Genomic DNA, 21,942 nt, shown 5'->3' on the forward strand with positions numbered 1-21,942 from the left:
ATATTGTAGTAGAAAAAACTGAATGAAAGTAGATCTAATTTATTATATAAAATATCTGTGTGTATGTTATTGATGTCAGAGGTAGGGTCTGGGGGTCCTGACAGTCGGCCTCGACCCACACACTTCTTTTACCAGGTTCTTGACTCCACCACAGGGAAGAATTCAAGGGCAGAGTCACAGTAGACAGTGAGAACAAATTTAATAAACTAGATAAGAAATACAGGTTCCACGTAGAGAGTGCAGCATGCTCCAGACACTGAGCAGGGCCCACTCCAAGTTTAACACAAAAGTAAGTTCAGTGCAGACAGCAAAGCAAGTCTAACACAAAAGCAAGAAAAACATACGTAAATTTCAGTACAAAGTGCAGGCTGGCTCAAGAGAAGGAGCAGCCCCTTGCTGAAAGTAAATTCGATACAAAGTAAAGTAAACACACCTCAGCCAGTGAGGTTGGAAGTGTGGGTTGCCTCCAGGAAAGTGAGCACCAAACCGCCTTCTGCTGGGATTTGGGTTTTACAGTTTCTTCATCTAATGATTATTCAATTACCTGGGTGGTTCCCAGTTATGTAACACTTAGTCTTGTACATGCTTAGTCAGTCTCTTTCTGGAACATGTTCATTGGTCAGACCCTATCACATGCATCAGGCACATTCAAGAATATTCTGTGCTCTATTGAGCATGCCCAGCCACTGGATTTGCATAAGCCAGTCCCCTGTGATCTCATCTACCCCCTGTTGTTGCTGAAAATAGGTCTAACTGGCAATAGTAACTTTCCTCCAGGGGAAATCCCAGAGGAGGGGGCCTGAGACCTCCCAGAGTGGCTTAAAACCCAGAGGCATGTCCTGAAACTGGAGCCCAGGGAAACTGAGCACCTCCTATATCATCATTATGTTATTATGTTTAAGATATTTGGCATGGTGGAGCATAGAAATTCATTAATCAACAACAATCGAAAATTCAACTACATGAATGGTTCATAAAGTGAAGAAAATTGGACTAATCCGTCTTTATGTCTTATTAGATCTCATAGCTTTCATTTGCACATAGTAGGTGCTAAATAAATATTTACTGATCTTTAGAATTTTAAGATTCCATGATTATAATTATTTGAGTGGAAGAGGTAAGTTAATACATGTTAAAATGGTGCAGTCTGTTTGCTGCTTGATACATGCGAAACTCACCTTTGAATTAATCCATTTATTTAAACAAAAAAAAATGGTTCAAAATATTTATTTTAAAAGCCCAGTTTTTTATTTCTTTCTGAGATTATATTGTGAATTTTCTACAGAAATTTTTTTAAAAGGCAAAAGATATATGTATAAAAATAAACCCAAGGATTTATAATAGCAACTTATTTGATACAATCTGTTAAAAATTGGGTTGGTTAAGGTAATAATGGTGCATCTATATTATTATTAAAAGCTCATTGTTAAAAGGTCAATGTCTATAATTGTTAATGTTAAGTAAAGTAAAAAGTAGAATAGACACTGTAGTTTTAAATTTACTTATGGAAATATGATTCACTTTGATAATATACTAAATAAAAATTTTGTACATAGCAAAACATTTGCTTATTTTTCATTATATAATTATTGTATTATATGGTATTTTACAAAATTTAATTAACATGCTATTTATAAATAATACATAACACAATGAATAACTAAGTATATATAAAATGACAAATAAAAATTCTTTAATACTGCCATTGGCTATCTTAAGTCCTAGAACTGTGGTTAGATTTTATGTTTTTATAAGCATTACAAATTTTCCTTACATGAATATTAAAAAGCAACTTTTTTGCTGATTTATTTATTGCATACTTCCTTTTCAATTTTAGTACTGCTTCTCAGTACTGGTGGGCTTGGACAACTCAAGTTTTCTTTACTTTCTTTTCTGAAAAATGAAGGGAAAGTCTCAACTGAAAATGACTTGTACCAATGACCTATTTAAAGAAGTGAAAAAGCCAAATGTAACAAGTTTATCACCCTACCATTATTTAATCCTTGTGGAAACATAGATTGAAATATATTGATTTCTGAAGAATATTTGAACTGTACTGGTATACCATGCATTCATTATAAGACCTTTTAGTGCAGAAAGCACAAACTTAAATGCCTACAACAAATGCAAAGTATTGCAAGGAATGCTGAATATTGAAGTTAGCCATAAAGCAGAAGAGAGGCCATAGGGACTGATGAAGAATGTGGCAGATTGGAAAGTGCACCTTCCAGGTGTCTGAAATGCGCAGACACACTTAGCCCCCACTGACTGCTCACATGGGTATGTGGGCTCTGCACTACCAGATCATTGGCAAGAAATCCGAATTTTAAAAATAATTTCTCAGTGCTGACTACCAACTATGTTTGCTAATTTTTGTCTTTATTATTATTTTTGATATCTTAATAGTCATAACTTCATATACCGTATCTGTGAGCTACATCTAGACAAAGAACCAGTCCTTTGCTTTCCATGAGCATCGAGGTAGCAAAATACGCCTTACAGCACAAATCACGGTCCCAGGAGGAAACAGCACAATCAGATCAGGACAGTTGATGAGGATTTATTTACAAAGGTGTGGACAGGATGAACAGGACCCATGAGGATGATGCAATACAAAGACAAATAACAGCAGCAGCACAATAAGGGATGAGAAAGAAGACAGTTTACCAGATCTGGACAGAGAATCCTGAAGACAAGGTGGTTGTGACTGAAGCAGAGGACCTCAAATGAGGACATTGCCCTTCTCAGGTGACATCATGGGGAAGGAGCCAAGTCCCTCCTATCTGTGGCCAGAGCTCACCATTAGCAAGCCCAAAGAGAAGCCAGCCATAAATGAGCCCAATGATGTGGTTATACAGATCAGCCCCCTGGGCAGAGCAAGGTGAAGAAGGGCAGGCCAAGGGAGGATATCTGTCACAAATCCTAAATTATTATTCATAAAGTGTGAAAGCCACAGTTTATCTCAACAGGGCTTTGTACCTTTCAGGTGGCCTGCTAGTTCACATTCCACGTGGGATATTTACAACTAAATACAACCATTTTGCCAAAGTGTAACCAAAGATGAATTAATGTATGACTTTATGCACCACAATCTAACAGGCTGTTAAACAGCATGATCGAATTAAAGGTCCTGAAAATGGCATAACTAATGGCACTGTCTTGAAAAAAAAAATTAGTGCTAATGTGGAGGTTCATGAAATGTGTATGAACCGTATAACATATTCATGCCCTATTACTGAGAATTTCAAAGTGTCTTACTGCTCAAGATAATAGGCCTTGATTCAATTCAGTCTGATGTGGCATGAATTTCATGTGCTAATTAGTAAAGCATTTCTTAATGATTAAGGGGAAAAATCAGATAACATTTGATTGGAAACCCAACTGTCAGAGAGAAAACATAGCTACAACTGAGGTTAGAATGAATGCCACTCATTTTGAATTCAGGTGTCTTAATTATGATAATTAATGATTGTATTCTCTCTATAAATGAATTCAACCAACACGATAAGCATATGGTAATTAAAGTGCTTTTTTAGAGTAGGAAATTTAAACAAATGACATCAATAATAATCATGTCCTTCTCTGCGTTTTAAGTCTGGCTTTACATCAAGGTCTGCTTTCTCCTTTAGTCATTTGAGTTTTACATACTGTCCCTGCTTTAATAACAAGTATATTTCTAGGAGTTGATATCTGTTGACATTGGATTTCTGGCAATAATGTAAATTATTTCCTATTCTTTGAAGTCACAGATAGTGAGTCCTGCTCTGTATCAGTGCTGTGGAAGTGTGTTAAAAACAGTGTTGGATTTATCAGGCTCTAGTGCCTCGAGTTAATAAAAAATAAGTAACTGACCCAGTAGATATAGGTTAATATGGATAGCATTACATAAGGATGATTACATAAAATTTGATAGGTCATTTAAATTCTGAGTATTCTGAGTGTAATCTAATCACAGGAAATGGTTTTTAAAGTCTGACATTATTATTACAGGGATGTTCGCACTGACACGTATTGATTCAGGCTTCATCTCCTCTTGCCTGGCCTACTGCAATAACCACCCGCCATTATCTCCTAACTCCATTCCTGCACACGTTACCTAGTGCTTTATCCTTACATATTAGTTCAAAAATCATTGATGGTTCCCCAATATCTAGTGAATAAACTTCAATTTAATTAACTGTATATTAAAGATCCTCCATAAAAAGATACCAACCTTACTTTCCAGCCTCATCTTCCAATTTAATTTCACAATAGTCCCCCCATGCCCATCTGCAGTTTTGCTTTCCATGGTTCCAGTTACCCAAAGTCAACCACAGTCCAAAAATATTCAACGGAAAATTCCAAAAATATTCAATGGAAAACTCCGGAATTGAACAACTCATAAGTTTTACATTTCAAGCTGTTCTGAGTAACGTAATGAAATCTCATGTCATTCTGCTCCATCCAGACTGAGACCTGAACCATCCCTTTGTCCAGAGTGTCCAGGCAGTATACACCTCTCACCCATTAGTCACTTAGAAGCTCTCAGTTATCAGATCAAAAAATCATACTATTTAACGTTCAGGACTACCTGCAGTTTCAGGCATCCACTGGAGTTCTTGGAACATATTCCGCATAGATAAAAGGGGACTACTGTATTTGTGCCTTACTCTTCCAGTCAATTTGCTTGGTCCTTTATAGGTCTTTCACTCTTCTGCCACCATGGAAGTCCCCTCCTCCTCTACCTCATTTGGCTCCATCCTTTGCAATGATATTTGCAGAACTTCCAAAAGATATTTTCAGAAATACCTCTCTGGAATCAAGCTGTCTATCTCTGATTTGAACTTTACAAACTTATTCACGCTTGTCTTCCCCACATGACTGTGAGAAGCTACAGCACAAGTATCTTTTCCTCTCCCAATGCCTAGAAAATGTTTTGGCATAAAACAGATGTTTAAGCAGCAACCTCAGTGAGTAAAATGTACCAATCGATTGCCTATACCTTGATAAAACAACAAGACAAGAACCTTTAAGGAACTGTATTATTTCATTATTTAAGAATTCTTCTGGTTTGTTCTTTTATATTCGGGAAAGTGTGAGACTCATTCTGTATTGCCTTAGTGTGTCTTTGGACAACTACCAACCACTAATCTACTGAAAGAGAGAATGCCTTGCTCTGCGGGGGAAAAACGTAGGTGGTAGTGAAAAGATATTGCTCCCAGGTCCCCAGGCAAATCTATTTGTACAGACAAAAGCAAAGTCTATTTCACAGTCTATATGGAAAAACAAATGGGAAAAATTCCATTTTTATTTGTTTTTACTTTTGCAAAGAGGATTTTTCCAGTCTCAGTACTGGGTAGCTCAAGAAGAGACAAAAAGTTACAGAAGAAACAGGTCAAAGGAATGGAAAGCCTCTGCTTCAAAGCAGAACAGGTGATGCTTTGGTCCTATTTCCTGATGCTGAATTAAAAGTTTAAGTAGCTGAAGTAGAAGAAGAATTTTCTCTTAGTTTTACACAAATAGTCCATCAGGGTGGATTCCAATAGACAGTAAAAGCCAAAGTTCCAGCATGTTCTATGTGTGAAAAAAAATGGGCATGAACAGATATTTGAGTGGACAGTGGCAAACTTATCATTCCACTTTTTTAAAAATCCATAGTAAATATTTTATATCATTAAAATGTCTTCATATGGAACCCACACTAGTCTGTTGCTTTAATTAGGCTGGCCTAAGCCATTACTAAGTCTATAATTTCTAGATTTTTGCCACAACTTAAATTCTGTATAGTTTTATTTTATACTATGTTATCCCTGAAATTAATAGCTTTAAGGTGATTGACATTTCTTTTACTCCTAAGACTTTTTGTAAAACTAAATCTACAAAACAGATGAAAATATTCCATCAAATGTATGTTGAAATACACGCATACTGTCATTGTAACCTAATTTTAATACCATGGAAGTTATGTTTGTGAGTGTGTAGAGTCCACAACCTTTTAGCAAAGATTCTGCTCATTGAGAAACAAAAATAAACGTTTATTTATACTGTGCAACATTGAAGCTAGGCCAGTGGGGGCTCAAAATCTATCTGCATTGTATAGGGAAAAAGGATACGTAGTTCTTACAGCATTCGTGACCAAGACTGCAGCACCCTTACCGCCTATGGGTTAATCCCAACAAATCAATCATTGCATATCTTTTTTTCCTAATAATGGGTAAACTCATAAACCACACGATTTTTAAAATTAAGATTCATTGTTCTGGTTTCTTTTTCTGAAAATAAAAAGGAAAGTAAAAATACATAAGAGGAAAGACAAAATCAAAGTCCTAAGACAAAGGGGCACAACATTGTTATTTTCTTTCTTTCCTATGAAGTAGCTTATATCTACTGAAGTTGCTTTGCAAAGAGAAAAAGTGTGAGTCAGGGGCCCATAAATTGTACGTTTTCCCAACTCAGTTCCTCTGCCTTTGCAATAGGAATTTCCCCTGATAGCTAAAGCTTTCTAGAAGCCATAATTCTTTCCTTTCCACTCACGTACACTTTTACATAAAACAAGAAAGACTACCATTGCATGTACTTCAGGCAGTCAAAATGTAGTACTGGGGAAGGTATTCTGCAGTTTTCTAACTTTACTTCCTCTTTTCTCTCTATAGAACGCATGTTCTGAGTTGTAGACACATCAAAGTATCTGTCTCTGTCTTTGGCACTGCTCTGAGGAAGAGGTCAGTCTTGCTTTGCGTATTTCATTTGCTGACCATTAGTGATACCATCTTCATCAGGTCTCATAATGCAGTTGAAATTTTGGACCATTTCTTGCCTGAAAAATGCCTGTAGAAAGTGCTTTAGGGGCACCCAGCAAGAAGATCATTGTTTTCATATTATTTCCTAGAGATTTCTTCCATGATGTGCTTAAGATGATTCTAGCAATGCTAAATGCCCAAGGTTGAAATGAACTGGTTGATGGACTAAACTATAGCACAGCCCATTTGTGAAATGGTAGCTTTTCACTTCAGTGGGCAAAAATACAATTTAAAAGTGTGGTTTTCAGTAAAATCAGTACCAAATGCGGTGTGCAGAAATGTAACTAAACCACTCATATCTTTTTTGTTCTAAAGTAAGTTGAATGCCAAGCCTTAGGGAAATTACATTTTTACTATTCCCTCATTGTGAGTTAGAATGTACAGCAACTGCTGTATTATGGCAAATACAGTAATAAACATTAGTTTTCAAGACTGTAAAAAATAGTCGCCACCAAAACAATGTTAACCATGAGTAGAGTTCACCTCATGTCTTCCTATGTATAACTCCCTGCATCTCCTGAATCATGATGGTCACAATGACGGCAGTAGGTGTTAGCAAATAGTCACTATTACAGGCATTACACCAAAAAATTGTGTGTGCACTGTTTTATTTAACGATATTCCCCCAAATCAGACAATTGTTTGTATTATGCTAAAGCATACAAGAAGGAGGAGCAATAGACATTGTCCAGAGATTGAGGGCTACATGCTGGATTCAAAACTGAGTATGGCTTTGGTTTGAGGAAGAAGCATGCATTTTCAGTTATATGTGAGATAATCATAATACATTCAGAGGAAGCATTATCCTATGGGGATTCTGCCTGTCACTGAGTATGTCTATTCCAATTATGCATTCCAGAGCTGAGAAAATAGCCACAGGAAGGATTTAGAGAACTATTGAGCTCACTCTAAGATAGACCTGAACTAAAACTCCATTGATCACCTGATATCCATAAGCCCCAACTCCAACTTGTAGGCTGCAGTGACCTTTTGGGTATCCCAGAAATAGCCTGAGTTCAGAGCCAGAGTTCAGTAATCCCTGAAGAATCAGATTATTTCCTTTTTCCCAATACCTGGCCAAAAGCTGTGAGTCCCTTTGGGGAAGGCTGGAGGTAATATTAACAGCATAAATTTTAGCAGTGTAGCAAGGTCCTTCCCCAGAGGGACCCAGCCTTTCCTTCACTCGAGGGATCCTGGGTCTGTAAACTGGCTCAAGTCTTGTAATTGATTGAGGGACTGTGACACTGACTCAGTGATTCAAGTTAGACTTTAGTTCACTTGACCTAGAATTCTTCTGCTTATACAGATCAAGTATGAAGTTCGTAGAATGCTCATCTTTTTCTCTTCTGGGAACACAACGACAAACTTGACAATGCCATAGGTCTCAGAAAGTCGTTCTGTTCTGATTACTGCTTTGACTCTGCTGTCCATTACGGTAACCACTACCATTGGGTCTTTGGTGATTAAGTGCTACCACCTGCCCCTGCCGCCCTGGAATCTAACTATCCCCATTGCATTTAAGGATCCCAGTTCAGTGACAGCAGTTCCCGCTGTAATTTCTGATCTACAGAGAACAGTTACTGCAGAGCTCTTCAGTGGTGCTGGGGCTCCCATCACAAACTTGTTTCTCACAGTCATGATGAAAGGTGTGTCCTCTGCACCCTCCCAGGATGGATGAGCAGGTCTTACAATAAATTCCTTCTAAGATTCCAATTTCCCTAAGCTTCTGGATACGTTCCTGTGATATGCGAAGGTAGTTCTCTCATTTCAACTTCATTTAATGCAGGCCACCTTTTGGTCCACGTTTCAGCCAAACAACCAAACTGTTAGAGCAATTTCTTACCCCTTGAGCTATAAGATCAAATCCAGAATCTTTGCATAGTGGCCTCAATCAATAAATTGTGATCCTCTTTACACCATTAAGTGACAGCCTTAATGTTCATTCCCTCACATGTTCTCTAGATTTCTGCATGAAGTTTGAGCATATGTGTCAGTTAAGAAATGAGATATAGTGAGAGCCTTTGCTTTTTCTTTTCATTCTCGTTTTTTTGGTGACGGTTCTTATTTTCTGTTCTTATGTTCACTCAAGAGTAAAATACTGATTGGAAATATTTACATCTGATAGGTTTCATTTGGCTTAAATACCCATACCTGTGTGTGTGTATGTAAAATATAGAACACCTTTACTGAGAGCACTAATCATGTCTTTTTCATATTTTTTCTCACTTCTGTTTTATAAACTTTTGATGGAATTTTCCTTTCTTTGCATGAATTGCTATTTTAAGACTTAACTGGTTAATTTACAAAAGTAGAAAGTGCAAATAGCCAATAACATATGAAAAGCTTGAAGCCATTCTTAATTTTACTAACAATCATGTAAATACTGAGAAATAAACATAGATACCAGTTTCCCTTCAAATTAGACATGTACACATAAAGAATAACTAAGACAGTGTGGCAAAGTAAAAAATCTCACACACTGGCTGAAAAATAATGTAATACAAAATTTTCAGCAGCCCATTTGTCGTTATTTTATTTTGATAATATTTCTGTAAATATTAAACTCAATAATAATATTCATAGATCTGTATACAATGTCCAAAAATAGAGGAATAATAAAACAAGGCAAGCAAATTCATATGGTGCAATACTCATACAATGCTGTAAATATAAAGCCTATTTTAGAGTTTATATAAAAATATGTATAAACAATCTTTATGTACAAAATTAGGGTCATATAGTTCATGTATTTTTGCAAAGAAAATATATTTATATGCATGAAAAAACTAGATGATATACATCAACATATTAATAGCTGTTGCTTCTGGAAATTGAAAATATTGGTAAGTTTCTTTTTCTCTTTAAAAAGGTCCATAGTTATTAATCTAAATGTTTTGCAATGAGCACATATTGGAAACAAAGAATAAAGCACCCCTAGATTGAAAACCTCTATCATTTCTCCTGAGTTTCAGAATTTTTACCCTAAGATCCACTTTTGAAATTTTCTATCCACAAATTAAATGCACAAATTCTCCATGTTTTAGCCTAGGTTCTTCACAAAAAGCAAACAGAAACAAGGTTTTCGGTACTCGAATTTTGGAAATTATCCCAAGGAACAGGATTCAGGAATTGAAAGAGGAAAGTAGGAAGGAGGGAAAACAAATTCAAAGGTGTGCTATGGATTTGGTGACCAATGTGAGCAACTGGGACTCAGTCCCTTGTGGGACTCTCTCAGGAGCTATGCAGAATGCACCTCAGAAGTCTCCCCAAGGAAAGAAAAAGAGGAATATTTATATACCAGCATCTAGTCAGGAGTTGTTGCATGAAGTGTTAACTCTCTCATATTTCCAGGTTTGAATATGTAACAGAATTACTGTGTGCAGCTGTTTACTGTAACAACATCTAGAGTGAAAAAAGGTGGACCAAGATAAAATGAGGTGGAGTACAAGATCCATTTCAAAGATCCTCGTAGTTGATTGCTATTACTAACCATGTGAAGTTAGTTCTATTTAATTATTCCTGGGTTTTTTTGTATTTTTAGATTTAAAACTAGTAAAAGGAGGTTATTTTAATTATCTTGTATATGTGGGTTGGTGTGAATATAAACTTTTATTAAATTTTATTAAAGAACTACACCATGCTTTACAACCATTTCCTTATGTTAATTTGCATATTCTTCATGATGACAGTTAGTAATTATTGAAGATGTTCTGGTATTTAAACATAGTAACTACTACATTTTGGCAAAGAATGTCAGCCCCCATTAGACAAGTTCAGCAGGGCACCGAGGTCAAGGTCAACTTAAATACAGTAGTGAGAGGAAAAGGGAAACTTTCCACCAACAAATTTAACAGATAAACATTTCAATCCATGTCAAGCAGATGCCACAAACAAATATTCTTAAATATCTGAAAGCAAATCATCAGTGTTCCACAACTATGAAAAAAAAAATTAAGAAAGGGCATCTGTAATTCAGATCTGTAATATAAATGCAAAATGTGTGTACCCACACAAAAATAGAACACAACCCAAGCAAGAGTTACTTTCTGGTAGCTTGTTCTAAGAAAATAATACAAAGTAAAGCTTCACATATAGCAACATCAAGTTGGCAATAAACTGTAAATTCAAGGAGAGGGAAATGGCCAATTAAATTATTCTTCCATATGCTAAAATTTTAAGCAAACATTAAAATACGGTTTCCAAAATAACATTATATGATAAACACCATGTTATTTGCTTAAGTAAAAGAAACTATAAAATAATATAGAATATTACTTAAAATAGGCATATGTTTTTTCTGTGTAAAGGAAAATGAAAAGAAAGAATGTAAATAATTGAAATAAATAAACAATGGCGAGGTATTAAAAGTGTCTTTTTTTAGTTTTTGTGTTAGTAGTTTACTATCATAAATCTTTATTCATGGGCATTATAGCATATTTGTTAAGAACACAGGACATAAAATCAATTGCCTGAATTAGAATTCTAATTTTTTTTTTATTTGTTAAATGTATAAACTTGGCAAATCACTAAATTTCTCTAAACTTCTATTAGTTCTTTAGTAAGGCAAGGATAACAACACTACTTTCTATGCAGGGTAGTGAAAACATCCAGTGAGTTACTGTGTGTTAAGTGTTCGGCATGGTGCCTAACCCATAATAAGTGCTCAGTGAGCGTCATCTATTTTTATTACGTTGGAAGATGGATTCAGTATAACTGCTTCCGTGAACACCTTATGTCAAGCATAAAAATTATGGTGGTAATTTCCAAACACTATGGCATCATAGCTTTTTCTTTTTTTCTTTTTTTAATTTAATTTTGCTGAAATAAAAGTGTGCATACGCTGGCAAAAAAAAAAAATACCCTTTGTTAATGACTGGAAGTACTAAAAATATGAAGATTTTTAGCTCTACGGGATGCACAATGTCAATATTTGAGATAACTTTTCCTAATCTGAGTACAAATTTGCAAGTTTGTGCTGCAACTACACTTGGCTATGAATTTTGAACTGATACATTAAAAACCTTTTGTAAGGGGTTTAGCTTAGCTATTTCAGATCATGAATACTGGGACCCTTTCGCAGGCACATGTGGCAAGACAATGTAGTTTATGAGCTTTGTTTATAGGGATATCAGCTATTTCATGTTATTGTTCATTATAGTTTCTTTTTCTAGCCAAAACATGTGCCAGACATGGGCAGCAGAACTAATATAAGAGGGATGCAGGATCTCACAGATTCCAAACTCAGAAAGGTGAACAACTTATTTCATTCTTGCCTTCGGGGTTGAGGAGGAGGGAATGGGAACGTAAGAACTTAGCAGCATTATAAAATTTAATAAATAATGAGATGACATATATATCTTTTAATTCAAACTGTTTAGCATTTAAAATTAAAATTTAAACTTTCTGAAGTGTCTTATCTAAAGAGTCTTTGAGTCAAACCAATGAGGCATTTGAATTCTGGCTCTGTTCTCACCACTGTGAAGTCACAGAACCTCTGAATGCAGTGTCTCTGTCTGTCTCTGCCACATCTTAACTTCTGAGATTAAAAGGCAAACCTGACTTATCCAGACCCTCCCACAAAATAGGTGCTCAATCGATATCAACTCATTTTTCTCTTGATGTCATCATCTACAAACTTGTATATAATAAGCACTTTCTGTATTGGGAGGAAGGAAAATTGTAATGTATTTCTGTGAAAAAAAAAAATCTGTTTAGTGAGGAAAGTATTGGGTTGGTAGCTAGTGTCAAAAGACAAAATTACAACAAATTTAGTTGTAGATCTAATTGGCTTTTACTTGTGATTTATGAATTGCAAGGCAGCCTCTGTTCTACAAAATAGAGAGTTACCACTGGGTGATGACAGAACAGTGGGTTTTGTAAGGTGCGAACAAGAAAGAGAATAGGAAAAAAGCTGATTGGTGAACATCAGGTTACTTCAGGTTACTTTTTTTGTAAGAGTCAAAGCAGAGGAGACTCCTTTATTATGCTGACTCAGGTAGACTAAAATCTCCTGTTTTCAGGAAAAACTGGTCTGTTCAGGGATCTTTCTGCTTCCTTAAAGTTTCAGTTTGATTATGTAGCATTTAGCATTTAGCACGTGGCATTTTGGTTTGATCTGGTCTACCAGGGCTAGGGCAGGAGCTGAGTTCAAAACAATGGACTCCAATAATTTTTGTTTAACACTAGCAATCACGCTTATTTATTTGTAGAGCTGATACTTGTTGATCTTCACAGAAAATGGTATTGTGTAATGTTTGGCAGACTGTAGATAACTGATAAATGATACATGCTCTGAATCTCAAGACAAAACCCAGGTATTCACCCTAGACTCCTCCCATACCCTCACCCTCCTAAAACATATTATAGGTGAGGAACCACTTCCATCATTATGCTGAGACACCTGACACCTAGAAAAATTCCAGCAGCATGATCTTCAGGAAAACTGATATGTGGCACACAATTCCAGTATCCCTAATAGCCATCATGAATAGATGACAGCAATAGTGTTCTATATCAAGGTGAGGTCTCACAATATTCCCCAACACAGTATTCTAGAAGGTGTTAACAATCTAGCAGGCATAAGGATAAACCTAAATTTATTCCCACTCCACAGCCTACCCAACTGGCCATAAAAGAATACCCTAGTGAAAGGAATAAATTATAGTCCTCTTTCTATGAAAAATTGTGTTGAAATAAATATATCAAAAGCATCTCATTTTACAATTATGGAAGCTAGGGCCTTGTGATTTTAAGTGATTTACCCACATTCTCATAAATAGTGGAACTTGCACTAGAAATTCAGCTGTCTTTTTTTCAGTCTAGGGATCTCTTAATAGTTTACACAATTTGCCCTTCCTGGGGCAATAGCTTTGTGAGCTTGTCCTTCAGTATAGCAATGCAGGGGAGTGATGGGGAAGCATCACCTGTGTGGCCAATAACAAGAAGAGCCCCTGGCTTCGATGTCCATCAACACCATGATATATCGAGCAATTACTCAGTAAAAATGTTCTTGTATTTCAAGGACCTGTGACAATAATTATATCCATAATAAAAATAGTTAAACTTATGAATGTCATCTGCTCAATGTCTTTAGTGATAATTCTCATATTTTGGTCAACACTTGATAATAAATTCCTGGAATCACCAACTGTTCTTTAGATGTAAAAGTAACTGAAGAGCATTGCTTGATAAAACCCAGGTTCAGAGAGGATGTGACATGTTCAAAATAACACAGCTTATCAGAAGCCAACATGCATCAAAAAGCACCCATTTCTCCTTTCTTCCAAACGTATGTTAGCTTTTGTGTATAAACACATATCAGCCTTCATGTAGGCATCCCTGGTACTCCCCAGAAGGTCCTGACACCATTTAGGCAATCAGAGAAAGTTGGTAATCTCAAGACATCCCATTCAGCATATGTGAATCTGGGCAGCAGCTAATAAGCTATTAGGAATGAAAAAGATTAAATCCTTTAATAGATGGCATTGGAATAAAGTCCATTCCTTGATTAATAATCTTGATGTACATATCTCTATACACCCAATGCCAAGAGCTAGCACATTTCCTATATGGCATCAGCAAATATTGGTTTAGAAAGCTAAGGGATTTCTTCATTCATTCAAAAAAGATAAGTAAAAAAAAAAAAATCATATTCTGGGGAATAGCCAGGAATCCTAGAATTCATATCAACTTCTCTTCTGGGAAATAAAAAGAGTAAAACTAACAAACAACAGTGTATAGTTATTTATGATAGTGACACATTCACACCTAGAATCTATTTCTGGCTTATGGCTACTCTAACTCCCAGCATATAACTCACTTATGCTCTCTGAGCCTCAATATCCCCATCAGTGAAGTAAAGGGGTTTTTTGTGATGATTTATAAAGTCCACTGGCCCTTTTTTTTCAAGATGTATGGAGTGGTGGGGCAAAGACGATAAACTACAACTCATGTATTATTAGAAATGTCTGGAGGATAAATGTTCTTTATCATGACCTATGGCCTTAAAAAATGAATCAAAGTCCATCTTCCATTTATAGAACTGGTCAGTTTGGAATTGCTTATTTCTACCTACTATTAATATTTAATTTCTACATTTGCTGGATATGAGGTTTTTCTGGTCCTCCATCCTTGCCAGTCCTAATGACTAGACAGAGGGGAGATTATGGAAGCCTGAATGTCATTAAATAAAATCAAATAGAGTTGAAAGGGACTCAAGGGCATGCTGTCAACTTCACAACTCTTCAAATATGAAAAGCATTTAAACTTAAATTTTTCCACTCCAGTGATGGTCTCATTTAACTCTACAAACCTCTAATAATAATATTTTACTACTATGACCACTGCAGTTTTAATTTTGTTTTATGTCTGTTTTTTTTTTTCTAACGTCAGATCCAGAGCTTCCACTCTGGTTGTTCTTCTGACTTATGATCCTCAGAGTTCAGAAAGGTGTTGGTTAGTTCCCATAGATCATTGGAATTGTCTAGTCAACTTTATGAGCTCTGGAGCCTCTCCTCGTACAAAGTCCTAGAATAGTGATAAATGACTTGTTTACCTGCTGAGTTCTTTGGTTTTATATTCCCGGTTCTAGCTTTACAGATTTTCTTTCTTTTATAAAAAGAATGTGTCAGTTTTCTTCCTGTGAGTCACTGCATTTATGGTGCAACTTACTATAAATTAATGTGCAGATGAAAGAGAGAAGTTACAGTTGGATGTAGCAAGTCTCAGATGAAGTTCATATTCTGTTTCTGCAGCCTGACTCCCCAAAGAAACATCCTTGAATCATGAAACGCTGTTCTCTCTCATGTTCTTTTTAAATTTTCATCTTCTATTAACTGCCTGGAGAATTTAGGTCATTGGAGACACTGAGGCTATATAGACATCTTTCTTTTTTCCTTTTTAGAAATGCCTAAAGAAATATTCCTTGTCTTGACCCAATGTACATTGATTTCACATCTGACTGCAAACACAGTATATCCCAAAATGTTATGATCTTAAGTATGACTTCCAGCTATTATAAATATTTCTCTTTTAAAAACAGTGCGGGTGATATTTTAATTTTTTTACAACAAATTTGTGTTTTACCAAACACTTCTCCAAAGGCTGGGCATATTATGTATAGACAAAGGTGGAAAATGTCACCCAGATATGTCTAGCTGGTTGCAGAGCTAAAAATTTCTTTATTTAGATAAAAGTTTACACTAGAGATGTTGTCCAGAGAATTTAACAATTCTTGGAGAACTTGACCAGTCCCAAACGACTACTCCAAGGAAATCATTTACCCCTAAAGGCAGAAATACTGAAAGAGGTCCCAGAAGTGAATGCTGTTATGGGTGATTTCTCTGCTCAATTCCAATTAATGGGATAGCTATAAAAACCTGTGAGTAACTATTAAGAGCTAATGACTGAAGAATGGCAATTCATGACAACTTTTAGTTTATGGAACTTTCTCCATTGAAGGATAGGAATCTTTAGCAAAGTGAAATTATTTAACACAAAATGGCAATAATGCTTAATAGTTTTGTGGCTATTTTAATTCACGAAGACAGATAATATTGAAAATTCACTGCATACGTTCTTCCCATTATACTTAACTGTCTATAATAAATGGTAATTACATTTAGCAATAGATAATATTATTCCAAATTGAATTGAATTTTCTGGTTATACATTTATTGGGCAGCTATCATGCACAAGACTTTTGTGGGAGAAGGATTCAAATATGAAAATTATAGGATTGCAATTTTCCAGTGACTCAAAGTGTAGTGACACAAATAGATATTTTTACAGTGAAAGTCACCTTAGCATTCATTTTTGTAGCACCTTTATACTGTGTACCAGGTACTGTATTATACTCACCTCTGGTTTTAAAGGTCTCTCCTATTGTAAATACATGCCCTTTGGTCTATGGAGCTAAAAGTAGCGACACCAAACCAATTTTAAAGAGTCAGTGAAGGCTTCTGGTAGAGTTGTATCTAATAGGGACAAAAGGCATTCACTTAGCTTAAAATGGCTAGGAAGACAGACGACTGTTAATGAAAAAGTCTTGATCTGAGAAAAAGGAAAGATTGTATTTAGATTGAAAGACTGTGTAAATACTCAGGGGTAGAGGACCTTTTGAGAAATATCCAGAAATCTGTTGTTATAGCCACCAAGTTATGAAGTGGAGTTTGGTAGAGTGGAAGATGAGACCTTGAACATCAGACTAAGCAGTAAGGGCAGCAGTTGAGGAGCCTTCAAAGTAAAAGCAATCCTTGTGCTTTTGCAACAGAAATGATCAGAGCAACAAGAGTCTTTTAAAACAGATTTTCTTTAAAACCTGGGGCCTAGAATGCTGCTTAAACTAGAGCATGGAATGAAGCTAACAGCAGTCCTGCCAGAAAGATACATTCTGACCCTGTGTTTAAAAAACAGGCATCCAAATCAAGCACAGAATATATTTCTATAAGGAGTCCTTTTTAGCCCAACATGTGCAAATCTAGGTTTACCAAAAAAGAGAGAGAGGAGAGAAGATGCCCAAAGTCATTGTTTGAAGTTCAAAATGATATTTCACTGGACAAAAAAAAAAAAAAAATCACAATAGGCTCCTTTAAAAACACTAAATTACAGTCATCTCTCAGTATCTACAGGGTAATAGTTCCAGGACATCTCTGCCCCAACACGACATCCCCCTCCCTGCCTGCAGATACCAAAGTCTCTGTTATAAAATGGTATAATATTTGCATATTACCTCTCATATACTTTAAATAATCTCTAGATACCTAATACAATGTAAATGCTATATAAATAGTTGTTAAACTGTATTAGGGACTAATGACAAGAAAAAGTCTGTATATGTTCAGTACTGAGTAGAGATGAAATGATCTTTTTTAAAAATATTTTTAAATTTATTAAAACATTAATTTTTTTAGTATTTTTGCATCCACGATGCACAACCTATGGATATGGAGGGACAACTGTATATTTAAGGACATGCATACTCTATTCAGAAAGAAGATAAAATTCCTTTCTCATCATTTGCCAGCTTTGTGAAAATGGGCAAACAATTTAACCTCCTTGTTGGTTCCTTTATCCATAAAACATGATTAAGAATAATCCTCACTCTTTAATCCATATTTTTGAGGACTAAATACGTGACACCTATAGTGTCAGTTTGGGTTTTCCAGAAAGCAGCTGCCAAGAAATTAATTGGGGCTGATGCTTCTTAAAGATCAAAGAGAGGAACTTAGACAAGGCAGGGAGAGCTTCCAGACTGCAGTGTGAAAGGACAGAGGGAAGGAGGCGGCTGGAAAGGAAAAACCTCAGATGATAGTGTAGTTCTGAGAACATTTTGGCCAGCCCCAGGGGGAACCCTGTTACTAGAATGGTCCAAGAAGATGGATGGGAAGAAATGGCCAGGCTCTAGTACCATGCTGTGTTCAGTCACTGGCTGGGAGCTGTCCAGGAAGGGCATGGCCAGGCTGGAGTGGGGGTGGAGGGGTCCTGAAGGCGCTGCAGCTGGAGACTATTTGGAAAGGAGATCGGCATTCCTTATAACAGGTTATAAGTAGTATCATTATAATCAACACAATTAGGATCAAAATCCCCAAACCAAATTACACAAGAGGATTCAGAATCATGCTGTTCTTGGAGACCTAAAAGCCGAGTGTACATCTTGCTTAAATGCACATTTATCTTTCTGCCAGTTCATTTTTAAATTATATTACTTGATAAGTGAATAATGTAAGTTTCCTACTGTATTAGATCTGTTGAAAAAAATTGTATTATCTTCTTCATTAACTTTTTCCCAATCCCTCTCCTAAATATCCACTTTTCTCCCTAGTGCCTTACTTGGGGCATGCTTCATTTTCTGTCTTACAGTGTTGTGATTTGTACATATGGTATATCTGTTTGTCTCAGCTATAAGTTACATAAAAGCAGAATCCAGTACAAAAATATCTCTGCAACTGTCATCATCCATTACAGAATGTTTGGCCTACAGTAAAAGCTCAATAAACATCTGTTGAAAAAAAAATGATGGTTGTTGTTTTTCCCAAGATGTGATCATACTCTGGTCTGTCTGATTCCCTGCAGCAATAAACCTTGTTAACCAGGTTCTAGTGAGGGTGGGTATACAAACAGTACATAGTAAATTGATACAGCCATCTCTGAATAAAACATTCAAGCCTTTTGAGGTTTCTTTTGTATAAATATATACATATTTTATATCTAGTATCTTGGACCACGTTTCTTTTCCTTTTTTTCCCCCCTACACTTAGGACTCAGGGTACTTTATAAAAAAATGAAAGATGAGCTGCTCTCCAGCCATGAAATGCAATAAAGTTTTCCCTTAGGGATTTCTCATCATGGAGAATGAAATGTGGACCTGTTTAATATTCCCATGTTGTAATATACACTTGACCACCTCAAAAGCTAAATGAAATATGATAGAGAAAGAGATTAGTGCAAATTGGAGTATTTGCACTAATATTTGCACTAATAAACACAGATGTTTAGATGTACCAATAATTACCAAAATATGCATTTGTGGAGCCCACTTTTCTTTCTGAAGCCAAGTGAATAGATTCACTTCAAGGGTATAGAAAATAAATTAGTCTAACAAGGCTTTCCACCTTCAAATGAGCCTTTCCACCATTAATTTTCTGCCTGGGAAAGACAGTCATTCACTGCACAGAAGGGAATCTTAATAAAATATTTTCTCCCAAAGATTTCATGCCTTGTATTACTTTAATTACGGATGTTTGTGAATAGAGATTTCCCTCTATTTTGACTAGAAATATACAGATTCAAATTCATACGTTTTGATAGTCGTTATCTTCTGTACGATTTGGGGAAGGAAACAGACACAGTTGGAATCATTTTGAACAAGTAAGGGAAAATGTTTCTCTCATCTCCCTAAAGCAAAGTTTTAGCTTTGGAATTGAGAGCTCATCAGAAAAGAAACCAGCAATGAGAAATTGTGAAGCAGGAAAAGCTTTTATTGACACCTTAAGGATCATTGAGTTATGTTTTCTGTTGTTATTCTCAGAGAAGAGAAAGGGTTGAGCTGACACAGACTCTTTAATGCAGACATTATCCCAGAGATTAGATCGTGTAACATCCCATAGTTTAGGTACATTCTAATGATAATGAAACTGCATTTTGTAATATTTCTTGAATAATAGGAGGAAAAATAAATCCTCAAGCTCTTGATTCTGGTGTTGTAATGAAATGTCACACAGAGAAATAGCCATTTCATTAAATGAGGAGTTGCACTGAATTCTTTCCAAGCAAGATCATAATTTATTATCCCTTATCAGAATGTACAAAACATGCTTTAGAGTGACATTATAATACTTCCTAATCTAATAACTATCATTTTCTTATCATTAGAATTTTAATACTCAACTTGCTTTTTTAATCAAACAAATACCTACAATCAGAAACTCTATGAAATTGGAGACTGTCTTGGTGCCTTAGACTTAAAGAGCTTTTGGTTGTGATAAAAAAGAAAAGTGAATAGCAGTACATCCTAGGGAAAGTGCAGGGGGCTTAGAACAGGACATCTGGATTGAAATCTTGGCCCTACCACTCACTAGCTACATAACTTTGATGCTTAGAGATATTAAATATGTTTCTTCTTCTCCATAAAATACTTGCATTTCTACTTTATTCAATGATTATTATTAAGCTTAGATCATTACCAACATGCCTGATATAAAATAAATATTTCATTAAATGAGTGTCTTCTCCAAGCACTTTTCCTATAATGAGCTTTAGAGTTAATATCAAACAATTTACCACATCAGAAAACAAACGTTCAAGGAAGGAAAGAAAGACCACAGTAGTGCAATTGGTCTTACAGAGGGAGGGAACATTCCTAGGGCTACGAAGTAGAGTGAGAGGAAAGGGGGAAGGAGAGGGAGATTGGGGGATCATTAGGTGGGGGACACGGGGTACAAAAGCAATTTCTGGTAATGGGTATGCTGCCAGTATGAATCTGGCCCTCACATCATGGGCACGAGGGGTGACAATTAGCTTTGTATCTCATGAATATTCATAATTTTTTTTAAAAGAGAGAGAGAGAAAATAATAAATATTTAACCAGGCAGAAAAAAAAAAAAGGCTAGAAATAAAACTCAGTTCCTACATTTCTAAATTTGGAGATTCTCTGCCCCAAACCTCACCCTCCAACTTTCACAGGACCACATCGACACATTAATGGAAACAAAAATATAGCAACATACAAAAACAAACCTTAAAGCACATATTTCTTACCTCTGCAATTATTGAATAAAAGATGTATGTTACTTTACACTTGTGCTCCTGAGTACAAATAACTTTTTATTTTTATTTGTAGTTCTACTCATTTTTCCTCTGTTAACCTCAGATACATTTGCTATCCTGTTTCTATTTGGTAGATTGTTAAAAGTCATTAATAAGTGTTTGCAGTCTTTATCTATTTTTCCACTACCAAGATAAGTTCTTTCTGGACTTATTAACAGAAGTCTCTGTTAGGTCAAGTGAGTCCTAATTGCTTTGGCAGAGAAATCTAAGTCAAATTTTACATAGATAATAGGCAACAGTTACTTTGATATAATACTATTGTGGATTACACGAAGGATATGGTAGCAATCCATTGCACTCAATATTCAATAATTCCCACAAGTAATTCAGCCAAACCAGTATACAGTTACATATTGAACTATATGTCATTTCTCCTCTATCTCTATCTTCTCATGCAGAGTGATATAATAATGTCTTACACTAAATTTTAGTTTAATAGGATGTCATCAGCATATACAGAAGAATGTTACAGGGAACTACTTTTTAGAACTCCCCATGGTCCCTGCAATGATGTTGAGAATATTGTTGATTATATTATATAGTGTCTTTCCTGGGACCTCTCTTGACCATCTCTTTCCCAACAGTTTACTTGTTTTGATATCCTGAATATTGTGAATGTGATAACTGATCAAATTCCTTCAACATGGGTTGCTAAAAATATTAGAAACAATAGCAAGTATATAAGACTTTCATAAAAGTATGCTGATATTTTATCCTATTTTTGGTTCTACTTTAGGATCCTAGTCTTGTTATTTTTCTACTTTCTCACCTATTTCTAATTATGTTGCTTTGATGTATTTTAATATCCTCATAAGCTATCTTAAATCTCTTTTTAGAA

At 35.6% G+C, this 21,942-nt stretch overlaps 1 pseudogene; it reads right to left on the bottom strand.

Annotated features, from left to right (window-relative positions):
• LOC134387439 (double homeobox protein A-like) overlaps positions 1–8,210 on the bottom strand; it is a 63,341-nt pseudogene extending 55,131 nt beyond the window's left edge.
• Positions 8,211–21,942: the final 13,732 nt, after the last annotated feature.

The sequence above is a fragment of the Cynocephalus volans genome, chromosome 10 (assembly GCF_027409185.1).
Source record: "Cynocephalus volans isolate mCynVol1 chromosome 10, mCynVol1.pri, whole genome shotgun sequence".
Classification (NCBI taxonomy): domain Eukaryota; kingdom Metazoa; phylum Chordata; class Mammalia; order Dermoptera; family Cynocephalidae; genus Cynocephalus; species Cynocephalus volans.